The sequence below is a fragment of the Callospermophilus lateralis genome, unplaced genomic scaffold (genome assembly GCF_048772815.1).
Source record: "Callospermophilus lateralis isolate mCalLat2 unplaced genomic scaffold, mCalLat2.hap1 Scaffold_82, whole genome shotgun sequence".
NCBI classification, from domain to species: Eukaryota; Metazoa; Chordata; class Mammalia; order Rodentia; family Sciuridae; genus Callospermophilus; species Callospermophilus lateralis.
Window position 1 is genome coordinate 4,874,919 of NW_027516260.1, and position 26,140 is coordinate 4,901,058.

Consider the following 26,140-nt stretch of genomic DNA (forward strand, 5'->3'; position numbering starts at 1 on the left):
ACAATTTGGAGCCGATTATTAACTCAGTGTCAATCTCTTAGAATTAAGCCCAGAATTATTTCTTTTTCCTTGTGGAGAGAAATACAAGATGGCATCCACTGTCTCCTTACCCCAATCTTAGAGGCTCTCTTAAGTTCATGATTTAGTAGAAATATACCATTCTCCGCAGAAATGTTAACATTTGACATTTAACTAGATTCCGACAAACTGTACAAGACCCAGATGGAATTATGTTTGCATTAATTATACAGGATCATGGACATAGCTTTTAGGGATGTCACATGGTCATCACTGACAGGCAATTTAGAGTAATTACAAGAACGAACACTCATTTTGATAGAATGAATTTTAAAATGAGGTCGAGAGAATAATGATAAAACTAGGATGTGTGCAGAGGTTTTGCTCTAATTTTAACTGAACTCACATGATCTCAGAATTGGAATGGCTGGTTTGATTCTTACAAAAAAAAAAAGAAGTAGGAAATTTTTCAGTAGTGCTCTCTCCTGAGAAGAACAAATTTCTTTTTTTCCCCCAAGACTTGTCAATTGGGAGATAGTAGGTCTCATTTTGTTGTAACACTTTGTATTTTTGTACTTGCATTTCTACATTTATGTCTGTATTTCTAGTGGCTTTTAAAAATTGGAGGCCAGAGCTGGAGGTACACCGCTGTAATCCTAGGGACATGAAGGCTGAGGCAGGAGGATCGCATGTTAGAAGCCAGCCTTGGACAGTTAGCAAGACCCTGCGTTAAAATGTAAAAATAAAATAAAAAGAACATGCAGCTCAGTGGTAGGACACCACTCAGTTCATCCCCAGTACCCAAAACTAACTAAATAAAATACAAAAAGGTAAGCTTTATTGGTATCATTAATACAACATTTTGCAAGATATTTGATACGTTGAAATCTACCCTGCAGCTTGGGTTTCTGACAAATAAATTATTTGAGATCGCCCCTGAATATTGAGTGCATTTTGATCTCCCCAAATAGGTAATATTTGAAGATAAGCAGGTGCAAATTCTGAATTTCCATGTTGTAAAACACGGTGACACTCTCTTTTAGATCTCTAACAGCATTAGAATGTTTTCTTGATGATCTCCTGTGTTCCGATATCCACATCTTCAATTGCATTTCACGGAAACCCACGAGAAAACCACAGATATGCAAATATCTTTGCAAAAACTGCCTATGCTACTCAATTATACACAATCTTCTCTGATACAATTGCCATTGTTTTAGTATTTCTAGTATATATGAGGAGTGTCCCAGGGATGTAGTAACGATTAGGATTTCTGCAATCTACCAGTGCAAATGATCATTTCACACTTTTTAAAAATTTTTGATTATTGGTTGTTCAAAACATTACATAGTTCTTGACACTTCATACATTTGATTCAAGTGGGTTATGAACTCCCATTTTTACCCCGTATATAGATTGCAGAGTCACATCAGTTACACATCCACTGTTTTACATATTGCCATACTAGTGTCTGATGTGTTCTGCTGCCTTTCCTATCCTCTACTATCCCCCCTCCCCTCCCATCTTCTCTCTCTACCTCATCTACTGTAATTCATTTCTCCCCCTTGTTTTTTCCCTTTCCCCTCACTTCCTCTTATATGTAATTTTGTATAACAATGAGGATCTCCTTCCATTTCCATGCAATTTTCCTTCTCTCTCCCTTTCCCTCCCACCTCTTGTCCCTGTTTAATGTTAATCTTCTTCTCATGCTCTTCCTCCCTGCTCTGTTCTTAGTTGTTCTCCTCGTATCAAAGAAGACATTTGGCATTTGATTTTTAGGGATTGACGAACTTCACTTTGCATAATCTGCTCTAATGTCATCCATTTCCCTGCAAATTCCATGATTTTGTCATTTTTTAGTGCAGAGCAATTATTCCCTAAAGAACTAAAAAGAGCATACTACAGGGATACTGCTACATTGATGTTCATAACAGCACAATTCACAATAGCTAGATGGTGGAACCAACCTAGAAGCCCTTCAATAGATGAATGGATAAAAAAAATTGGCATTTATACACAATGGAGTATTACTCTGCATTTCACACTTTTAATCAAAGCTGACTCGATTGGTGTAGTGCTCAATAAAACATCAATCACCCTCCTTCCCTTCCTCGTTGGTTTCTGCAATAACAAGCTCCAAGCTTGTGATGCCTTGGGCACAATAAAGAACTGAAAGGCAGCGAGTGGCTTTTCTCAGTTCCACCTGTTAAAGAGCAAAGGAGAGTGTTCTCATTTATACTTCAGGGGGCTACATCTGTAATGACCACAAGTGTCATCACGAGCATTTAGCTCCATGAGGAGGTATTCAGGAGGCGGGAGAGGCCAGACTCTTTCCGTTATTGCAAAAGGTGAATTGAGGAAACTCAGGCTCACGTTTAATCACAAATGAGTTAAAAGCTTGATTCTTTTAAAAACTTGATTGGGGCGAGGGTGGTCACATTCTGAGAATCTGCATATGGCAGAAATAATCACCCTTTCATTTCTGCACTCATATGAATGAAAAAAAGAAGGAAAGAAAGAAAAAGAGCCAGGCATAATGGTACATGCTGACAATCCCAGTGGCTCAGGAGGCTGACACAGGAGGATCGCAAGTTCAAAGCCAGCCTCAACAAAAGTGAGGTACTAAGCAACTCAGGGAGACCCTGTCTCTAAATAAAATGCAAAATAGGGCTGGGGATGGGACTTAGTGGTCAAGGGTCCCTGATTTCAATCCCTGGTACCTAATCCTCCCCTCCAAAAAACAAAAAAACACTTGAACCCACTTCCCTCGATTGCACTGAAGTTAAAAGAATTCTAAGAAATCATTTGGTAGTGGAATTTGCTCTCTTAGCTTTAAACAATGAATCAAAAAGGATCGTAGTACTTTCTAATGCAAGGCAAATTTTTTTCCTTTAGTGGAAAACAATATATTATAAGACATAATAAATTTTCAAGTGGAATCTTTAATAAAAGGAGAAAAGAAATTACTTTGACATCAGAGTTCATTGTGATGCAAAACAACTAAATCCTTATTTTGGTTCTCAATTGCTTGTAACTGTTGCAGTTGAGAAAAAAAATATATATCATATATATATATATATATATATATATATATATATGATATATATGTTTATTTATAGGATACATATGACATAATATGCATTATATGTACTTCTCAACTACAGAAGTATAATATATATGATATGTAATGTACAATATTATATATTATATTGCTATAGTTGAGCAATATGTAATATTTATATATGAACATGTATTCATATATAATAGCACTTATTATATATTAAAATATATCATTAAATTTTGTATATATTTTATATAATGCATCATATTATCATATTATATATAATACATATTTATATATTACATGTATAAATTATAATCATAATACATTTATGCATCATATATAATCATATGTAATGTGTACATATCAAAATATAAATGTTCCCATATTTTATGTGTAGATACACAATATATTAAATATATAAATATATATAAATAAAATTATATATTTAAATGTATTTAGTATATTAATTATATTATATATTTAATATATTATTTATATAAAATATAAATATACAAATATATTTATATATTTAAATATATAATATATTTTAAATATTAGATAAATTTATCATTGATGGATTTTATATATTATATAAATATCATATATTGTATTTTTTATATATCATATAAATTCATAAAATATAGAAATACATTTATATAGATACAGAATATATAAAATATTATATATCAAATGTATAGATATGTAATATGTAATACATTCTATATTAAATATATAGATATGTAGTACATAAACATATCTATAAATCATATATACTCATATATTTAATATAGAATGTATTTTATGTGTTATCTATTTATATATTTATATATTAAAAACTATATGTATAAAATCTATTTATCTATTTATCTATTTATCTATTTACATATTATAAACTATATGTATAAAAATTATATGTATAGATACTTTTGTATACACCATGTCCCATCATCTCAAAGTAATCACCATCTTTTTCTACAAGTGGGTTCAGTAGGGATGACTAACTTAATAGGGCGGTTGGGGTTAGCTCCTGATAAAGCCATTTCTTGCAGGCCCGAGGTCTACGGTTCAAAGCCCAGTCCTGCAAATAAAAAAGAAAAAAAGAAAAAAAAATCTCCACCTTGGGTTCTGCAGAGTGGCCATTACCCCAGGCTGACCCCTTGCCAACTCCAGGTGTGATACTCTCGGGACGATGTGCAGTGAATTAAAGGGAGTGTACCCAGGTGCGTCTTTGTGGACTTTCTCCAAAGCTCCACTTCTTCACTGATGGAGGAAAAGATCCAAGATGGGATGGAGGCGATGCCTAGGGAGCTGGGAGGGATTCTTCAGAAGTACAGGGTGCTCCTGGGCCATGCAACTCCACAGTGCACTCTCCTGCGTTGCGAGGGCCAGGGGCGAGTGTGCAGGAAGATGGACACCGGACGTCTGGCCGCTAGGGTGATCCTTGGTGACACTCTTCCCAGGCACACCATCTTGCTATCCTGCAATTGCCTCCTTTCCTGCCTCAGAAGGTTACTCTCTGGTGTAGTGAGTAACCACTACAGAGAAGAGGGCGCCACCTACTGGTCATCTCTGGTTGCTTCATGGAATCAGTGGCATGGAATTGGTGTTTGATTGATGGGTTTTGTTTTATTTCTTTGCTAAAAGGTGTTTCTCATTGAAATATGGATGTATAGGCGTGGAAAAAATAGAAACCGATAAATATGCATAGGATGTTGATATCACTTATGGGTCTTATTGATATTCCTATCCTAAAATCTTATGGGGAATCAATGAAGAAGGTCAGTCAATTATCCAAAGTTAAGCAGCTGAGAACATGGAATTCAGGCGGGATCCAGACCACGCGCTCTCCTCCCTCCCAAAATATTGCCTCCAGATGTGGGAGATGAGAATTAAATCATTGTCCCATCTTCTTATTGGGAAAGCTATTTAAAGGACCTGCATAAAGTGATACAAAGTATCTTTAATGGCTTTTGAAAATACCCTCCAGACCCACAAGAGGTGAGACTCTGTTCCCTGATGTATACACAAATGGCTTCTGCTTTATCCATTGGCTTTGGCTTATGGAAGGCAGAAAGAACATGTTTTTACCAGGAAATCCTTTTTTGTTATAGTTAGCCTTAGACTGACCTTTCGTTTTGAATCATTGGAACAAACGGGGTTATCAATGATTATATGTGCACATATGTAATTATAGATATATTCATGCATGAGTGTAAATCCATGCAATTTATCCTCGTGTGGCATATATGCTTTTTTCTTGTACTAGATCGCTTGCACACATGCACGTGGTCAGCTGTAGATATGGCTTATGGGCACCCTGAGCCATTAAAAGTCACCTCTGCCAGAGGAAGGAGAAGACCACCTTTGGTTTTCTTGTAGGAGTAGACATACATGTCAGTCGAGCTGGAACATTCAAGTGGTCCTTTATACTATGGTCTTCTTACATTAGCAAAAAAAAAAAAAAAGGGTTTTATGTGACTGGGGCAATAATGAGAAGATGAGGAATTTGCTACACAGGTGTCAACTGATCTCTTTGTGGGTTGAATGATACCATGTCTGTGTCACTAGATGGATCCCAAAGATGCTAATGCAGAGAGACTCAGCACATGTTCTAAGTGACTTTGTTTTCTGTGATAGTATAGCTTTGAATAATGTTGATATCAAGAATAACAACAAATAACACAATAAGGAAAATATACTATAGCTACAGAATGGAATTGTCTTAAGCATTAAAAAGACATTCTGACCAGGCGTGGTGGTGCAGTCCTATAATCCCAGTGGCTCGGGAGGCTGAGGCAGGAGGATGGCAAGTTCAAAGCCAGCCTCAGCAAAACGAGGCCAAAAGCAACTCAGGGAGACCCTGTCTCTAAATAAAATGCAAAATAGGGCTAGGGCCGGGGCTCAGTGGTCAAGTGCCCCTGAGCTCCATCCCTGGTACCCTCCTGCAAAAAAAAAATCTTACAAAAATGCCCTAATATGTACCTATGTCCTCCTTTCCTTCATCTCTCAGGGATACCTTCAGAGGATATTTAGCGGGGAGATGAGGAAATTGGGGTGAGGGAAGTATAGAAAGGAGAAATAAGGAAGAAGGATTCCAATTCTTCCATCTGAACACCCCAAGTGAGTAACTGCATGATTCTCAGGAGAATCCATGTCTGCCCCAGTGTGACCTTGATGGTGCCTTGGAAATGGTTCATGGATGTGGGTTCTGGGTGGAGTGAGCTTGCTTTCATGAAGTGTTGCAGTTTCTACCTCAGAAAAAAAGTGCATAAAAATAAATACCACAAAGAAAATATCTTCATTGATTAAGTTGTTAATATTATAAAGAATTTTTGCATGATAATCACATATGATTAATATGATAACCTCATATGCAATTATATATGACTCTATATCTGAATAATGAATATTTTATTGTTTTATGGCAAGATAATTGTGTTTTAATATTATGCAATTGTATTATTAGTATTGTGTTTAATCTAATTAATACAACATATAATTGCATTAAGATAATCTATAATATTTTTAATGTAGGTGATGAAACTAATATTACACTTTATTATTTATGTAAAAGTCTATTAAGATAACACATAATTTCATTACTAATATATGAAATTGCATTAATATATCATTTTATTCTTTATATATACAATTCTACCATTAAGATAATATATATACCCAGATGTGGTGGGGCACGCCTGTAATCCCAGCATCTTGGGAGCCTGAGGCAGGAGGATCAGGAACTCAAAGCCAGCCTCAACATCTTGGTGAGGTGCTAAGCAAGTCAATGAGAGCTTATCTCCAAACGCAATAAATACAGAAAAGGGCCTGGGGTATGTCTAGGTGGTTAAGCACCCCTGGATTAACTCCCCAGTGCCAAAAACATCAAATGCAATATCTAATTGCATTTTTAATATATGCAATTGTGTTAATCTCATTTTGTTATTTATATAAAATTCTATTATAATAATACATGATTGTATAACTAATGTATTTAGTTGTATAACATATTTATATTTTATTACTTTCATATAATTTTGCACATATTCATATGTAAATATACAAAAACCCCTACGAGAAGATTGCTCAGAGCACCAACTGCATGGTCCTGTGGGTAACTCCTCTGTTCAGAGCACCCAAGTCCAAAATCTTCACCGGATTCCTCTGGTGGGAAGAAGTCTCCTGGCCACTCCAAACAGGACATGCAATCACAGAGAGTGACAGGCTGCCAACTAGCCTACCTGCTTGTCTTTTTGGGGGTCAGTGGGTGCAGGGGACCTCTCAGGGGTAAACATTTGGAAGGGACATCCAGGAGCAGAGACCCTCCCATGAAGAGCTACTGCAAGAGGAGCTTCCCTGTCTGTGTCCTGGGAAGATTGACATCTTCCAATCTTCGAAACCTCCTTGCTAAGCAACCTGCAGGCTGAACCCATGGAGGGGTAAGGACACTCACCATTTGAGCCAGCGTGGGGGCTAGGGGACAAACACACATGGCCTGTCTGTCTCCCTCTCACGAAAGGAAATGATTTAAAATATGCTTGCGGTCAAACCCTGGTCCCCAGTTCCATTGGCACCAGGCGATATGGCATGGATCAAGGGGTCCCTCATCTCTGAAGAACAAAGGCTCAGGTCACCCAAGAGATTACATGGAGATCTGCTTCTGTCAATCACAGGTGCTAAGAGCCACAGCCCAGTGGGAATGACTCATGGCATTTGTGCCACAAGGGAGTGGTTGAGAGGTGCCAGTCAGCGAGCCATTGAGATGATGATGGTTATGTTAAGCTGTGTATTTAATTGTATATTAGATCCCTGCTTTCCGCCTCAGCTTGCTACTTTGGAGTTTTCAGGGGGATTCCTTGAGAGTTCGAATTAGTTGGGGAGGTGCCGGAAGGAGTCTCCTGTGTGTGGTGTTACTGGAAGGGCTGCAAGGGTGGCGTTTGTGGGAGTTCAGATAATAAAGGAGTTCCTATTTTGAATCCACAAGTGCCTCATGGAGCGCAGCATACAGGTTGTATTCATATAATAAAAGACCAATTTGTGATGCTTTTTTCCTAGAAATACTGCATTTGTGTCGTTCATCTTCCTCTCAGTGTCTGTGATGTTAAATAAGGAAATTAGATACAAGGCTCTCTGTGGCATCTTGCTGAGGAGACCAAAGTGAAGAATTCAGACATTCTGTGAGTTTGGGCTCCAGAGTGGATGTTCTTCCTATTCAATGAATCCTCCCCCCCAAAAAAATCTAAGGGTTCAGACTCCTAAGAGAATGAAAGAAATGTGAAGTTTGATTACACAGCCCACAACCAAATGCTAGACTGAATTTTGACACGGATCACCTTTGCTGATAAGATAAATTGAGGTTGCAGACCATTTCCCAGAGAAATAAAAACCAACTATTCTTCTCTGTAATGTAATATTGGAAGAACATTTCCAATGTCCATTTTGGACCATAGCTATAATTTGCTGTTATATTATTATTATTATTATTATTATTATTATTATTATTATTAGCAGGGATTGAACTCAGGGGCACTCGACCACTGAGCCCCATCCTCAACTCTATTTTGTATCTTATTTAGAGACAGGGTCTCCCTGAGTTGCTCAGGGCCTCACTTTGGCTGAGGCTGGCTTTGAACTCTTGATCCTCCTGCCTCAGCCTCTCAAGATGCTAGGATTACAGGCATGTGCCACTGCACCTAGCCAGAAACACATCTAGTGCCTAAGATACACTTAATTTACATTGAAAAACAATTCCCTGCATTGGAAGGATGGAATTAAAATTTATTACAGGTTGAGTATCTCTAATCCCCAAATCTTAAATTGGTGATGCTCCAAAATCGGGAAGTTTTTAAGCTTCAACTTCATGCTACAAAGAAAAAATTTCACACTTGACTTTATGAGACAGGTCACAGGTGTATAAACTATGTGTGCAGAATTACATTTAGGCTATGTGAATAAGATGCAAACAAAACAAAAGAACTTTTGTTTTTAGTCTTGGGTCCCAATCCCTAGATATCTAATGATGTATATGCAAAAATTCTAAAAGCTGAACAATATTCAAAATTCAAAATGATTAGCCAGACATGGTGATACATACCTGTCATCCTAGCAGCTTGGGAGGCTGAGGCAGGAGGATTGCGAGTTCAAAGCCAGCCTCAGCCAAAGGGAGGCCCTAAGCAACTCAGTGAGACCCTGTCTCTAAATAAAATGCAAAATAGGGCTGGGGATGGGGCTCAGGGGTCAAGTGCTCCAGGGTTCAATCCCTGTCACCCCATCTGCCCCCTAAAACATCCAAAACTCTTTTGGCCTCGTGCATTTTGGATAAGGCATGCTTCATCCACCGCCACTTGGGTCTCAAATAAAATTGAGGATCAAAAGTACAAAAAGTGACTAAAATTATTGTTAAATTTTCTTTTCACTGAGGAGCATGAACATAGACAAAAATCTGGACTTGGGAGGTTGGGGAGAGAGCAGAGAGAGTTATTTCAGTTATTGCATTGAATGTAAACTTGATCACAAAAGTGGAATCTTTCATCCTAAATAATCGAATGAAGTGAATGTAGGTTATGTCTTTGGACAGGGTCCCTATGCTCCTGGGATGCTGTAGAATACAGCAGAGAAATCTCCGAGGTAGACCCAGGTCTGGTGATAACTTATTTCAAATTGGGAGCAGGCGTGCAATCTGCTGCCCCCCCCCCACGAATATTGCAAACCAAGGGGTTTGTGGGGTTATGCAGGAGCTGAGTAGCAAGTTATTGAACATGATTGGCCATGAGCAGGTGCCACTCAAATGTGGCTTCTTTCAAATCCCACCCCCTTTCTTTGGGTAATTGATTTGTTAACTCTGCACAACATTGCACACTTTGTTCCTACAACTGTGAACCATTTCCAACATCTTCTTGGGTAACTCCATCTCTTTTACGTGTTTTAACCTTCATGCACTAGTTTATGGTCTGAACTCCAGCCGTCTGGGGAGATGCTGGGAGCGAGAGTGTTGGAACAGAATACCAAGCCAGCAAAGAATAGATTCTTGCATTTGCTACCTTGAAATGCAATTCAAATCATTAAGGAAAGATAAGCCATGAAGCAGAAAAAATATTCTTTTAAAATAGCCTTAAAAATGCATTTCTGAGAATGCATCCCCATGGCTCAGCAGCACATGAGAGTCATTTGTCAAATGTAATTGCTCTTTAAATACTCAAAATAATACAAAAACCTAATGACACAGGCAGGCTGAGCGTATTTGTTTTAAAGCTATGTCCATAAATAATACATCTCCCCAGAGAAAGGGATGCTAATCCATGAATCCACACATGCACACACAAAAATAAATTGGGCAGATGTTTGAACACGCAAGGATAATAATGCTACTAAGATTAAATTGCTCCAAATAGTCGAAATTAGGCATGATTGGATTTCTCAGTTTGCATGGGATTTTTTGAAAAAACAAGTACACGAATAGATTTTTAAAAAATACTATAGCCAGCATATGATTCTTTTCTACTGTATTCAGTTGCTATATATTTATTCATTGTTCAAGGCACAAAGCCTTAAAATTTAACCATGAATTGATTGCCTACTAACTTGATCAACATGGAGAAAGGGCTATAAATGACTCATTTTCCTCTTTGGCTGTTTCCTAGAATACTTTCTTTTAAATGTAAGAGGGAAAGCTGCAAAGGGAGTTCATTTTCTGTAACAGTGTCCTACTAGACTTTCCAGAGTCCTCCTGTGTTCATCTAAGAACCCAGCACTTTAAATTATTTAAGATTGTTTTAAGTTTCCTGTGGTCAGAGAACCAAGACCAATCAGTAAATCTAGACTCAGGAGTAAACTGTATGATGTCCAAAGCAAATTCATTGAACTTTTCTCTACCGCAAAATTCAGTTTAGCAATTAAGGACACAAAATTGGCGAGGTGAGTCTTTTAATTGTGGGAACAACAACAACAACAAAAATGCCTGTAAAGACTACTTCCTCACAGTGCTAACAATTACCATCATTAATCAGTTTTCCTCTGCATGGAAATCCTGTTTCAAAAGGCAATGCTTAATGCAAAAAAAAAAAAAAAAAAAAAAAAAATAACGCAACCTGGAGGCTGGCACCCAAATGCTGAGAAAGTGAAAGAGGTTCTAAAGAATTGGAAGAATACACCCTTTTGCCCAAGAATTATACTCTGACAAGAGAAAATTGCTGGGAAAACCCAGAAGGAACGTGCTGAGGAGGGCATGAGCCCTGCCTCACTAAGCAGAGAGGGAAAAGAAGAAAATAAATATCCAAAACCCATTAATCCACACCCAACAGGTTCTGCCTCTCCATATAGCAGAGGGCACACGCCAACCCCTGCCAGTAAAATGTTTCACTCACACCCTGAACTCTGAGACCCGGCCCTGCTGCTGCTGATCTGTTGGCCAAGTGAAGATCCCTGTGGCTGCCTCCCACCTGCACCTCCGGTCTAGCCCCACCCACCTCGGCCACCGCTTCCAGAAACTGCTGCGCGTTGACACCACAACGCACAGAAAAGCCTTTCCAACGTGCTGCACAACTGAGCCTCCTGGCGCCAAGAGGCAACCTCAGACGTAGTGACGTCACGAGGACGGCAGCCAATGAAAAGAGCCATTGGCTTCGTTTTGAATCTTGTGGTGGAGTTTGAAGCGCCAGGAGGCAGACATTGAAGTGAAGTACTCGCGGTAAACTCTTCCGGGCCTGAGGTGAGTGAGAAGTGCTAGAGGAGAAAATTCTGATCCCTCTGACGCTGCTTTTGATGATCTGTCTTACTAGGAGCGGGGGTACAGCCTCCGCCTCAAGTCTAGAGGACCAGATGGTCTTGTTTACAAACGGAAGCGTTAAGGGGGGGGGGGTGGCGAGGGGGGGGGAATGGGAGAGGGCCAATCTCTGGGGAGAAAGTGAAAGCCAGAAAGAACTCCAGGACTAACCAAGAGAATTGGTTAGCCTGACTTCTCTGCAGGAGGTGCAGCAATCTTCTGCCTTCAGTTTTGAGGGGAAGTTTTCTAGGGTATCTTGGCTTCATTCCCTGACTTTGGCATAGGAATGTAACTGTCCAGCACCTTGCAGTGTGAGGTTCCTGGACTCCAAATTTGGAGTGTTTTGTTTCAGATGCAGATGTAAGTGTGTCTCTGGGCTTAAATATCAAATGAGGAGTTTTCCTTCATGACCGCATAAAGTTTTTGGCTGGCGAGGTTTAGCTATTAGCTTTGTGCTATTGCTCCATTGGGAGCCAGCTCCTAGCCCCAGTTGTAGCTTCAAGGTAAAACCTGTCCTGACTACCTAACGGACTTGCAGAGATACACTGGCAAAGTGCTCTGCAATTGAGAGTGCCTGTGAGCGCTGAGCATCAGTCCTATGGTTTCTCCTTTAGCTAATTCAAGACTTCTGGAGTTAATTAACCCCTTTGTTACAAAGAAACCAAAACAGGCTGCTGCACTTTAACTTGAACTACTCTTGTGAAAAAGAAATGATCTGATGAGAACTAATTTTGTTCCATAGTTTACAACTTAAACTATGGGATACTTGGGTAAAATGTGTTAAATACTCAACAGGTTCTAGCTGTTGGTGTCAGACAGCAGAGAGTTCTAGCTGTTCACTGCAGACAGCCCGTGAGTTTGGTATTGGAAGGTGTAGTTATTATATTGAATTGTGTGTGTAGTTATTATACTGAATTGCTCACAGCATAATGACAAGAAAACAATGTGTTTTTGCTCAGTATAGGCACAGTATTATTTTTGGCATATTTTCGATCTATGCTTGATTAAATCCATGGTAGCAGAACCCATGGATACAGAGGGCTGATTATATGTACAAATGTATATCTAGAGAGACATACAATAGTATTTTGCACGTAACTTAGGTAAATTTAACTATATACGCAGGAAAACTTTTAAGAAAGAAGAGAAAAATTGAAATAGAGACAGGAATCTATTCTACCTACCAAAGAGCATGTGCCCTGGCAAGTGAATAGATTTGTATAACTTGCCATCTCCGAAGCTCCCTATCCAGACTCACTCTCTGATTTCTTTTCATCACAGAAATGGTGAAAGATACTTCTTGTTTTTTAATGAAATAGTTTCAATCTTTTTAAATCTTACCATGTCATTTTACTTTTTATTTTTTTTTTATTTTTTGGAGTGGCATTGGGGATCTAACCCAAGGCTTTGTGCTTGCTAGGAAAACATGCTACCACTGAGCTATACCCCAGCCCTCATTAAACATTTTTCAACATCACTTTAAAATGATTGCTTATTATTGGCTGGGGATATAGCTCATTTGGTAGAGTGCTTGCCTCGCATGCACAATGCTCTGGGTTCAATCCCCAGCACCACAAAAGAAAAGAAAAAAATGATTGGTTATTATTATTAAAGTACATTTAAAATGTATTAGTATATATTAAAATATAGTAAAATGGTATACTATGGTTGGATATTTTAGTTTAGCCTGTTAGTAACCATGTTATTATAAAAAATCATGGGGACTAAAGCTTTGTACTTTCTTTGCCCTTTATGATCTTCCTTGAAACTTTTCATATTGGTTTTAAAATTAGTTGTTATTTTTGTGATGGGTTTCTACCAGGTAGGCAATCATCTGTTCAGGGGACTTGGAATGATTCAAATGATTGTGTAAATTAGTATGTTCTAGCATTTCCCTTTTACATGATACTTTGTATTCTAGAATACTAATTTATTCCTGGAAATATACACTGAGAGTAGTGCTTATTTCCTCTTAGCAAGCATAGGATTTGAAAAAGACTTTGTGTTTAGGTTTCAGCCAGGCTTAATAAAAGCTCCAGTTCTAGTCTTTTTACTTTCTGGGTGATCTTAGCCAAGTTATTTAGACTTTTATACTTCAGTTTCCCCATCTGGACAAGGTGGGAAAAATAGTATCTGTCGTAGGATTTTTGTGAGGATTAAATGAAACAAAGTATAAAGATGACTGATTTGGTTTTTTATTGGTATTGGCATTTCTATCATTGCTAGTCATAGCCTTTGGAGAAGATTTTTTAAATTTGTTTTCAGAATTAATGTTTATTTTTGAGACCCCAGTCTCTTCCCATTACCTCAACTTTAGATTTTAACATTACTATTTCTTTTAACATTACTAGATCTAATGTTTAGTGTGGCTTTTATTTTTCCTGCTTCTTTGTTTCTTGGAGTGCTAGGGATCAAACCCAGAGCCCTGCACATGCTAGGCAAGGGTTCTACCACTGTTCATCAGTCCTTGTGTAGTGTTTTTGAAAAATATTTGTTCACAGTGAGAAATCTAATTTTTTCATATTGAACATAAATATAAACCTATGCATAGATGTATATATACATGTATATTTGAAAAAGTATCTTAATTTATTCAAAACATGGTATTCTTTTTATGAAAGTCAATTATAATCTGTTAAATTTATTTTAGACTCACAACTTGGAAAACACTGGTAGAGTAAGTTAGTTGTAAAGCAGAGTTCATTTGCGTTTTTTTTTCTAGAGACTATAGAAGTCACTTGTAAGGAGAGTCACTGTCTGTGAAAGGGGGAGAATAATATTTGCCTCTTATTGTTATTATGAGGTTTAAATGAATAGCAGGATATGGCCTACTATATAGAAAGAACTCAATACGAGTTAGTTATTACATATGAAAGTATACAATAACTACTGTGAAGATTTGTTTCAAGAACAGATTAAAATAATAAATATAAAGCCCTTAAAACAACCATTAAGCATATAGCCAGGTATAATTATTTGTATGGATTAAAGCCTTTTCATGTTTTTAGTAATTTGACATTTCTTATGACTACTTCATTACTTAACTTTGAAGCAATTTAAGATATTTTTGAATGAATCTTGCCTATCAGTCATGCCAAGTAATTGTACCTATCAATCATAACATATGGGTCATCTACTCATTGTTTTGTTAGCTTATTTTGAGCTGTTATGGTCTTTATATTTTATTTCTTTTGAGTGAAAACTTTATTTAAATTTTTTTTTCTTTTAAAGAATACTGCTGAAAACTATCATAGATTTCTGCAGAAATAATGTTTAACTTCTGTGATCCAGAAAGTGTAAATTGAAGGTACTTCCATTGGAAGTAGGATCAGTTTGCTTTGCAGGATATACGAGGGACATTTGGTGTTGGAGGACTGATGATATTGGTAGAAAACAATGCAGAATTAGAAGATGGCTTATTGATGGCTTATCATACACTTCAGTCAAAAACTATTTGGATTTTCATGCCTTTCTCTTTATTTCTTAAGTCATGATTTCCCTTATTTTTCTGTCCTTATTTACTCTATTCCCTAATTTGCTTACAAACCATGTCATTAAAAGCACAGATTTTTGACCATAAGGAATGGTCCATTTCAGATCCTTATAAAAGCTAAGAACCATGAAGCCCAGAGAAGTAACTTTGCCAAGTTTTTGGTTAGTGACAGAACTGGAACTGGTGTTTTTTTCCACAATGTCAAGAAATCTTTTAGAAATAATTAGATCAGACATAGTATTTGCTTTTGAACTTATTCCTGCTTTCTTATTTTCTTCCTTTAACATTTAAAGGAGATTTTTTTCAGTACCAAGCAGAGGCACTTAACCACTGAGTCACATCTCCAGTCCTTTTTTGTAGTTTATTTAGAAACAGGGTCTCACTAAATTACTGGAGGCCTCACTAAGTTGCTGATTACTTCAAACTAGTAATCCTCCTGCCTCAGCCTCTCGAGCTGCTTGGGATTACTGCCGAGTGCCACTGTGCCCCTCTTAAAGGAAAACTTAAAGTATAGTTGAATCATTACAAAGCTCATTTCATTATAAATTTGATTTCAGTAACAGACATTTAAATTTGTTTTAGACATCTCTGTGAGATTGCGTTAAAAAATTGTTTTAACCCTTTATAGTTACCCTATTAAAAATGTTATACATTTGTAATATTGTTGAAATAAAAACATTGTAACACTGAAAATTAACACTGACATTATGGAAGCTAACACATTGGTTTTGTAGGTTATTAAAAATATTTACATTTTTCTTATTTAAAATAATTCTTTAATTCGTCTAATTTCTCTGTGGTCTTTGGCTAATTCTAATTTTTAACATTTGACTTAACATTTTAATGCAATCTGTTCAAAATTGGAAACATTATTTATTTTGTGACTAGTCCAGGTATTTTTTCCTGTTTTTTTTTTTTTTTTTTTTTTTGTCAAAACCCTATACTCACTCTTCTTCCTAAACCTACCAACTATCTTCCTAATCCTACCGACTATCCCTTTTTGACTGGATGTTCTCTTCTACATTCAATAATCCGAGGTACAAGATCTTATGCCATTGTATATTGATTTATCTGATAGAGCTGTGTAGAACTTAAATCAAACCTATGTATCCCAATCAAGGGCCCAATGTGCTTCTGTGCTTCAAATCTTACCTAGATTTTTGTTTTCATACGTATATTTTACCTATATATTCTTATAAATATCTCAGGTTCCCAATACCAGTATTCATCTAGCAGAATGATTCCTAACCCAAATCGAACATTTATTAACCCTAACCATACACTGTTCCCTCAATCTATCTTTACAGAAGAACAGGTACAGAGTTGATCTTAAAATTCAGGAATTTAGGGGATCCTACACCTGCTGAGAACCTCAAAGTTTGATGCAGAAATGATCCCTGGATAAGATGTAGGCAGCTATGTAGGACCTAAGAGAGCAAAAGTCATCTTCCATGGCAAACAACCCAGTCAGGATGAAGGGATTCAAACATTATAAATCAAACAACATTATAAGAAGCAAAACGTACTACTATACTAACATTGAATATAAATAATCTTAATTATCAATTTAGAAGATATAGATTTGAAAGTTAAATTAAAAAAAAAACAAGTCCCAACTGTATGTTGTATCCAAGAAACACACCTCACAGGCAAAGACATTCACCAACTGAAAGTGAAAAAATGGAAAATGATATTCCATGCAAACAAAATCCAAAAGCAAGTAGGTATTGTTACTGTCATATCACACAAAGCATATATAAAACCAAAATTAGAAGAGGCAAAAAAGTAATGACATATTGATAAAGGGAACAACCTAACAATAATATATAACAATTATAAATGTTTGTGCCATGAATATTGGTGTACTCAGCTTCATAAAACAAACATTGCTTGACACAAAGAAACATAATGGCCCCAATACATAGGGGACTTCAATACACCACTCTCGATAATATCTAGAGGGAAAACAAAAATAATACAACAGATTTAAACTATACTATAGATCAAATGGACTTGGACTTCTAGAGTATTTTATCCAACAACAGCTCAATACATTTTCTTTCAGATTCTTATGGAACTTTCTCTAATATTGATCATATATTAGGCCATAAAGTAAATCTTAGCAAATACAAAAACAAAAAACATAAAATATTCTCTGTATTTTTTTCAGACCATAATATAATGAAAATAGCAAACAATAGCAAGAAAAACTGCAGGAAATACAGAAATACATGGAGATTAATACTCTACTGAATGATGAATGAGTCACTGAAGAAATAATGGTTGTAATTTTAAAACTCTTAGCAAATGAAAATGGAAATACAACACCATGATCTGTGGGATGAAGCAAAAGTAGTTTTAAAAGGGAAGTTTATAGCTGAGTGCCTACATTAAAAAAATTTAAAGATTCCCAAATAAATAACCTAATGATGCATCTCAAGTTCTTAGAGAAACAAGAACAGACCATTCCCAAAGCCAATAGAAGGAAAGAAAACAGATCAGAGCCAAAATTAAATAGAGAATTTAAAAGCAAAGCAGGGGGTGATCAATGAAAAATATTGGTTCTTCAAAAAGATAAATAAAAATCAGTAATTTTTAACTAAGCTAAAAGAAAGAGAATATCCAAATTAATACACAGGTAGAAAGGGGGTATTATAACAGACATAATCAATATCCAGAGGATGATTATCGATCATCACGATCAATGTGGCTTCATCTCAGAGATGAAAAGATGGTTCAACATTCACAAAGCAATAAAAGTAATGTACCATAAATAGAATTAAAGACAAAAATTACATAATCATCTCAACAGATGCAGAAAAAGCATTCAATGAAATTCCAAAGTGCTTCATAATAAAAATACTTAAGATACCAGGGGTAGAAAGAAGGACAACATCATAAAGTTTATATATGACAAACTCAAAACCAATGTTATACTGAATAGTAAAAATACAAGAGCATTTGTTCTAAAATCAGAAACAAGACTAAGATGTCCACTTTCACCACTTCTATTCAATACAGTACTTGAAATTTTAGCCAAAGCAATTAAACAAGAGAAGAAAAGGAAAAGACAGAAATCAAAGTATCTTTGTTTGTAGATAATAAGATCTTAGGAGACTTTAAAGGTTCCACCAGAAGAATTATATAACTGGTAAACAAATTCAGCAGAGTAGCAGTATCAAAAATCAATAGCTTTCTTATACATAATAAATGTAAATATTCTAAAAAAAGAAATTAGGAAAACAATCTCACTCATTATAGTTTCAAAAGTAAAATTAAGCACATAATAATGAACCTAACTGAGGAGGTGAAAGATCTCTGCAAGGAAAATTACAGAATGTGAAAAAAGAAATTGAAGAAGACACTAGAAGATGTAAAGATCTCCCATATTCACAAATAGGCAGAATCCATTTTGTTAATGGCCATATTACCAAAAGCAATTACAAACAATTTCTCTATTGATTCCAATGACATTATTCATAGAACTAGGAAAAAAGACATTCCTAAATACTTTAGGAAAAAGATTCAGAATAACCAAAGCACTCTGAGTAAAAAGAGCAACGCTGGGGCATGACAATATCTGACTTTAAATTATACTACAGAGACATAATAACAAAAACAGCATGGTACTAGCATTGAAACAGACATATAGACAAATGAAATACAAGACAAAGAGACAATACCGTATAGTTACAGTAATTCTTCACAAAGGTGCCAAAAAAACATTGGAGAAAAAACAGCCTCTTTAACAAGATGGTGCTGGGAAAACTAGATAACCATATGTAAATAAATGAAACTGAACCCCTATCTCTCATCCTGTACAAAATTCAATTCAAAATGGATCAAAGACCTATGTATGAGACCAGAAACCTTTCAGTGTTAGAAGGAAAAATAAGAGAAAACTTCAATATATAGGCATAAGTACTAATTTCCTGATCAGGACTCCTACATTTCAGAAAATAAAAATAACAAAAATCAGTAAATGTGATGTCATCAAATTAAAAAGCTTCTGCACAATAAAGAAAATAACAGAGTGAGAGACAGGCTATAGAAAAAGAGAAAAATCTTTGTCAGCTACTCTTGGGACAGAGGATTAATATTCAGAACATGTAAAGAATCCAACTTAGTACCAAAAAAGACAAATAACCTATGCAAAAATAAATAAATAAATAAATAAATAAATAAGGGCAGATGAACTGAACAGACACTTCTCAAAAGAGGAAGTACAAGTGACCAACAATTATATGACAAAATGTTCAACATCTTTAGTCAATAGGAAAACAAAAATTAAAAAAACACTGGGTTTCCATCTCACCTAGAGTGTCAATCATGAAGAACACAAGTAACAGTAAATACTTGTGAGGAAGGGGAATCCAAGATGGCCGGCCAGAGGGAGGCAGCATTCTGTGTCGCTCCATGACCCAGGTCTCAACTAGTGGGAATACTGCTTCTCTGAGAGTGATAAAGGATCCCTATACAGCTGCTCTCACACAGAAATCACCAGTGCTGTGCCCCTCCTCAGGGCTAAGGGCCTCAGCCTTCCAGCAGGACTCCCAGCTCCCAACACCCAACTCCCAACTACTAGGCCACACAGGGCTTGCAAGCACCTTAGCAGGATTACCTATCAACACCAGTGCCAGTGCAGAATTCCCAGATGCCACTCCACTACCACGCAGGACACTCAGCTGCTATATACCCACAGGAACTCCGTCTGCCACTCCCCTTCGGACCCCCATCTACCAACAAGGGGCTCCCCTGATCACCTCCATCTTGCGACTCAACTGGGCACCTATAGCCGTAATCCCCTATGCAGTAATCTACCTGCACCTGGGGAAATATCACAGGCTCTGAAGACAGTGAAAAGCTGCAGTACTGAATGTCAGAGTTCATCTCTGTTACACATTACACAACACCATCGCCTGGCTCCCCACAATCTATCCGACACCCTGGTGCTGGAAGTGGCCCACCTCCATCTTGAGTCACCTTCCTTGCCATATTTGGTGGGTGTAGCTCCCAGATTGAAACTCCAGTTACCTGGCCAGGTACCTGGTTTCCAACTTCCCTCTCTTCCCATCGACAGTAATTCAGCACAGTAACTGCCCAACACAAAACAGCTCTCAGTGGGACAAGTGCTCAGTGCGACCAGGGCACCGCCTATGGGAGCCCCACTGAGACAGTTCCCTTAATTGGAAATTGCTAAGGGAGAGAGAGACAGTACAAAAGTTTGGAGACTAACAGAGAGACCAGGAACTGGGAAATCTTCAGGCAAAATAGGGAGACCTGGCATTCAAGTCATATGAGCGGATCCAAAAAGAGACTCTAGAGGTGCATTCTCCCTGAAGGGACTGGCAGGTGCCACACCTCACTTCCAGGTGTCCTGTACCAGGACCAGCCTTCCCACCCTAGTTACCTTCACCATCCTGAAGGTGGAGATACCAGCTAACAACAGACAACCCCACCTATTAGATGAGAAGGGAAGCAGAAAAGATACAGATCTCTAAAACTAGCAATAATCCTGGTCTCTTCCTTGGAGAATTTTTTTTCTTTTTCTGTTTTCTTTTTCTTCTCCCCATCTATCCTCCTGCCCTCACATCCCCAACATGTGTGAAACCAAGCACTTTGCATGAATTAGAATTTTGAGAACTGGGATGTCTGAATAATATTAGAGGTATGTTGTATATGCTTTTTCCCTTTTCCCTTCCAATTTTTACTATTTTAACATCCTTTATTTTACTGAATACATATATGTGTTTGGTTTATGTCCTCTTTTGTCTTCCCACGTACTTGTCTATCCAAAATTACTTCCTGTCTATTCTCTTGCTACTAGCCCTCTTCATTAGATTTCTCTTTCACACTTTCTAAGATATATTAACTCTATAACCTCATACACTGCCTCCTCAGCATATCATCCTTATACCTCACCCCCAGTTCATTGTCCACTGTCAGAAGCTGTAAACCCTTTTACAAACCTACTGATTAAATTATAGATAATAATCAAATTCAACATTTATGTATATTGTGACCAAACTGTAATTGTCTTAAGAGCAATGAATTTGTTGATAGGGTGTATATAACTGATACTAGGATCTGTTAACATTGTCCTTCCCAACAAAGGAGAGATATTGGAACTCTACAGGAGCACTATGAGCCTATAGGGTAAAAATGATAACACCTCAAACCCACAGCATTAGAAGGGAAGAAATATGGGCAATGTGCCCCCCCACCCAATCAAGATAGCAAATCATTAGAATCCATGGCCAGTACAGCAGAAGAAATTACAGAGAAGGAGTTCAGGATACATATGATTAAAATGTTCTATGAATTAAAAGATGATATAGGAGAGCAGTTACAGACAGCAAAAGAACTACATAAACAAATACAGGAAGCAAAAGATTACTTCAATGGGAGATAGAGGTTCTAAAGCAAAATCAAACAGAAATCCTTGAAATGAAAGAAACAATAAACCAAATTAAAAGTTCAACTGAAAGTATCACCAACAGAGTAGACCACTTGGAAGATAGGACCTCAGGACAATGAAGACAAAACATATAATCTTTAAAAGAATGTAGACCACACAGTGAAAGTGGTAAGAAATCATGAGCAGAACATTCAAGAAATATGGGATAGCATAAAAAGATCAAATTTAAGAGTTATTGGGATAGAAGAAGGCATAGAGTTCCAAACCAAAGGAATGAACAATCTATTCAATGAAATAACATCAGAAAAATTTCCAAACATGAAGAATAAATTGGAAAACCAAAATCCAAGAAGCCTACAGGATTCCAAATGTACAAAATTACAACAAATTCACACCAAGTCACATTATAGTGAAAACATTCAACATACATAATAAGGAGAGAATATTAAAAGTCATGAGAGAAAGGAATCAAATTACTTACAGGGGGAAACAAATTAGGTAAACTGCAGAGTTTTCACCACAGACCCTAAAAGCTAGAAGATCCTAGAAAAACATATCAAGCCCTGAAAGAAAATGGATGTCAACCAAGAATCTTGTATCCAGCAAAATTAAGCTTTAGATTTGATGATGAAATAAAAACCTTCCATGATAAACAAAAGTTAAAAGAATTTACAGCAAGAAACCTGCACTACAGAACATCCTTGGCAAAATATTCCATGAAGAGGAAACAAAAAACAACAATAAAAATCAGCAGAGAGAGGTAGTACCCTAAAGGAAAAACTAATCAAAAGAGAAAACAAGTCAGGTTAAATAACAAAAATAAACAAATATGGCTGGGAATACAAATCATATCTCAATAATAACCCTCAATGTTAATAACCTAAACTCACCAATCAAAAAACATAGGCTAGCAGATTGGATTAAAAATAAAAAAGATCCAACAATATGCTGCCTCCAGGAGACTCATCTGATAGGAAAAGAAATACACAGACTGAAGGTGAAAGGTTGGGAAAAATCATACCACTCACATGGACGGCAGAAGCAAGCAGGGGTTTCCATACTCATATCGAATAAAGTAGACTTCAAGCTAAAGCTTATCAAAAGGGATAAGGGAAGTATATACCAACAAGACATAACAATTATAAATATATATGCCTGAACAATGAAGCATTTTTGTTCATCAAACAAATCTTTCTCAAGTTCAAGAGTCAAATTGACAACAACACAATAATCTTGGGTGACTTAAACACACCTCTCTCACCACTAGATAGATCGTCCAAACAAAAGTTGAACAAAGAAACTATAGAACTCAATAATACAATCAATAACTTTGACTTAACTGACATATATAGAATATTTCATCCTTCAACAAACGAATATACTTTCTTCTCAGCAGCACATGGATCTTTCTCTAAAATAGACCATATAAAATGCAACTCTTTGCAAATAGAAGAAAGTAGAGATACTACCCTGCATTTTAACAGATCAAAATGAAATGAAATTAGAAATCAATGACAAAATAAAAATTAAAAGCTACTCCAACACCTGGAGACTAAATAATATGCTACTGAATGAACGATGGGTTGCAAAAGATATCAAGGAAGAGATTTAAAAGTTCTTAGTGATAAATGAGAATATGGACACAACATATTGAAATATCTGGAACACGTCGAAGGAAGTGCATAGAGTTCATTGAACGGATTTCATACCTGAAAAGAAAAAGTCAACAAATAAATGGCCTAACATTACATCTCAAAGCCCTAGAAAAAGAAGAACAGAGACTCAACATGGCGGTGGGTGGGGAGGCAACGCTTTCAGTACCTCCTCAACCACGGGGGACAGGGACACTCATTAATACATTCAGATTCTACCTGCTGAGAAACTCCTAGCAAAATTCTGCTGAAGAGAGACCTGCTGGGGAATTTGTGGGATTACTGGAGGTGACAGTTTGCCCCAGACGAGTGAATCTCTGCCACGCGGTGCAGAGGTCCAGGCCCGTCGCTGCTGCCTGGCAACCAGCACAGTAGGAGGCGGTTCAGCAAGGCACGGCATAGGGACCCTATGAAGAGGTTGCTAACCAAGCCTTCATGAAGCAGCCAACCAGAATTGAAACCAACCGAGACTGGGTCAGACCAGAGACAGGCCAGACCCACCCCTCCCATAGGACACTCCAGCAAGAAGTCTGGGGCCTGACATAGCAGAGAGCTGATGTCACCAGAGTTCAGCGAACGGGATCCCTTCCCAGCGGAATCAGCTTTAGCAGGTGTGTGACTCCCATCCCCACCAGATACATACAGCTGGGAAACCTCAAAAATCTCGACCCAGAGCTCCATGGGTGTGACTGTAGGGGCCGAGGGAAGAAGAGGGGATTCCCGATCCCCAACTCCCCCTACCACCAGCGGTGACACCCAAGGTCTTAGCTGCCAACTCCCCGGGGGCGAGCCCACCAAAGGAGTCCGGACAAATTAAACTGTCGGTTCCCAGATCACCCATCCACAGCCCTGGGGTTTGGATGAATGACAGAGAGAGTGCTCAGTCATTCAGGAAACATGGCACGCAGTGGGGCTGCAAGTGTAACCAGATCCTTGGACATCGCCTCTGGTGAGCGGGGGGTCTGGCTGGCTAGCAGGAGGAAGGGGGGGAGAGGTCGAAGAAGAGAAATGGCTCTCGACTAACAGGATGGAGAGACGCCAAGGAGCCACCTTATAGGGATTGCTGCTAGCACATAGAGGGTAGAAGCTTGGCTAGGAGGGCACAGCTCTGCCTACTGGAAGAGAAGAAAATGGATCTCTAAGACTTCATTTTTTTTCTATTTAATTAGTTTTTTTCCTTCCTTCTTTCTTTTCCCTTTTCAATTTTTATTGTTCTTTCCATTCTCCTCTATTCTACCTATCTCTCTCTCCCTCTTTCTCTTTAAGAACTCCTTCCTTCCCCTTCCCCCTAACTTTCATCCCAATCATTACATCTTTCATTACATGTAATTGTCTAAATGCAAATAGGTGATTGTTTCCAGGCTGTCTATAGGGCTCGTAAATACCTAGCTATTACCGAATACCCTGATCCAATCACCTGTTAATATTCCGCTTCAGTAGAACAATCTTCCAAAGTAGCCAAGATATACTAACCTTCATACCATCATAGCACCTAACCTAAATATAAAGTCCTAAGACCTAACAACAAATCACTATATGCATACAGAATCTGTAAGCCTTTTATGAATTAAGTGAATCAGCTTTAAATTACAATAAATTCCAACATTTCTAGGCACAGTCTCCCACCAAAAAAGATAGACCACAGAGATATACAAAACCAAAACAAATTTATAGGAGAAAACAGAAATGCAGCAGTTAAACAGAGTTGAAAAGTAACGTGAACACCATGAAAAAACAAGGGAAAAAAAGGATTACAAAGAATGCAGGACAACTTAAATTTACAGGAGAACCTACAGACATAAGAAAAATGGATAGACAAAGAACTCAAGGCATATCTGACTCAGAAGGAATGGAATCTTAAAGAAGTCATTAGACAGCAAGTCCAAACAATGAAAGAATACTTTGATAATAAATTGCATAAGCAAATTCAAATAACAAAAAGTGAATCCTACCAGGAGATAGAGATTTTGAAAAAAAAAATCAAACAGTAATCCTAGAAATGCAGGAAAACATAAACCAAATTAAAAACTCAAACGAGAATATTACAAATAGACAAGATCAAATAGAAGTCAGAACATCAGATAATGAAGACAAAGTGTATCAACTTGAAAAGAATATAGTCAACGCAGAAAGGCTGATAAGAAATCATGAGCAAGGTATCCAAGAGATATGGGATGTCATAAAAAAACCAAACTTGAGAGTCATTGGGATAGAAGAAGGTATAGAGGTCCAAACCAAAGGAATGAACAATCTGTTGAATTAAATAATCTTAGAAAACTTTCCAGATATGAAAGATGGAATGGATTGCTAAATCCTGGAAGCCTACAGGACCCCAAACATACAAAACTGTAATAGCCCAACTCCAAGACACATAATTATGAAGATATCCAACATAAAGAACAAGGAGAGAATACTAAAAGCCACGAGAGAAAGGAGGCAGATTACATTCAGGGGTAAACCAATTAGGTTAACGGCTGATTTTTCATCACAGATGTTGAAAGCGAGAAGATGCTGGAACAACGTATTTCAAATGCTGAAAAATAATGGATCCCAACCAAGAATACTGTATCCAGCAAAATTAAGCTTCAGGTTTGACAATGAAATTAAAATATTTCACGATAAACAAAGTTAAAAGAATTCGCAGGCAAAAAACTAGCATTGCGAGGCATTTTGAGCAAAACACTACAAGAAAAGGAAATGAAAAACAGCACCCAAAACTAATAGTGGGAGGTAA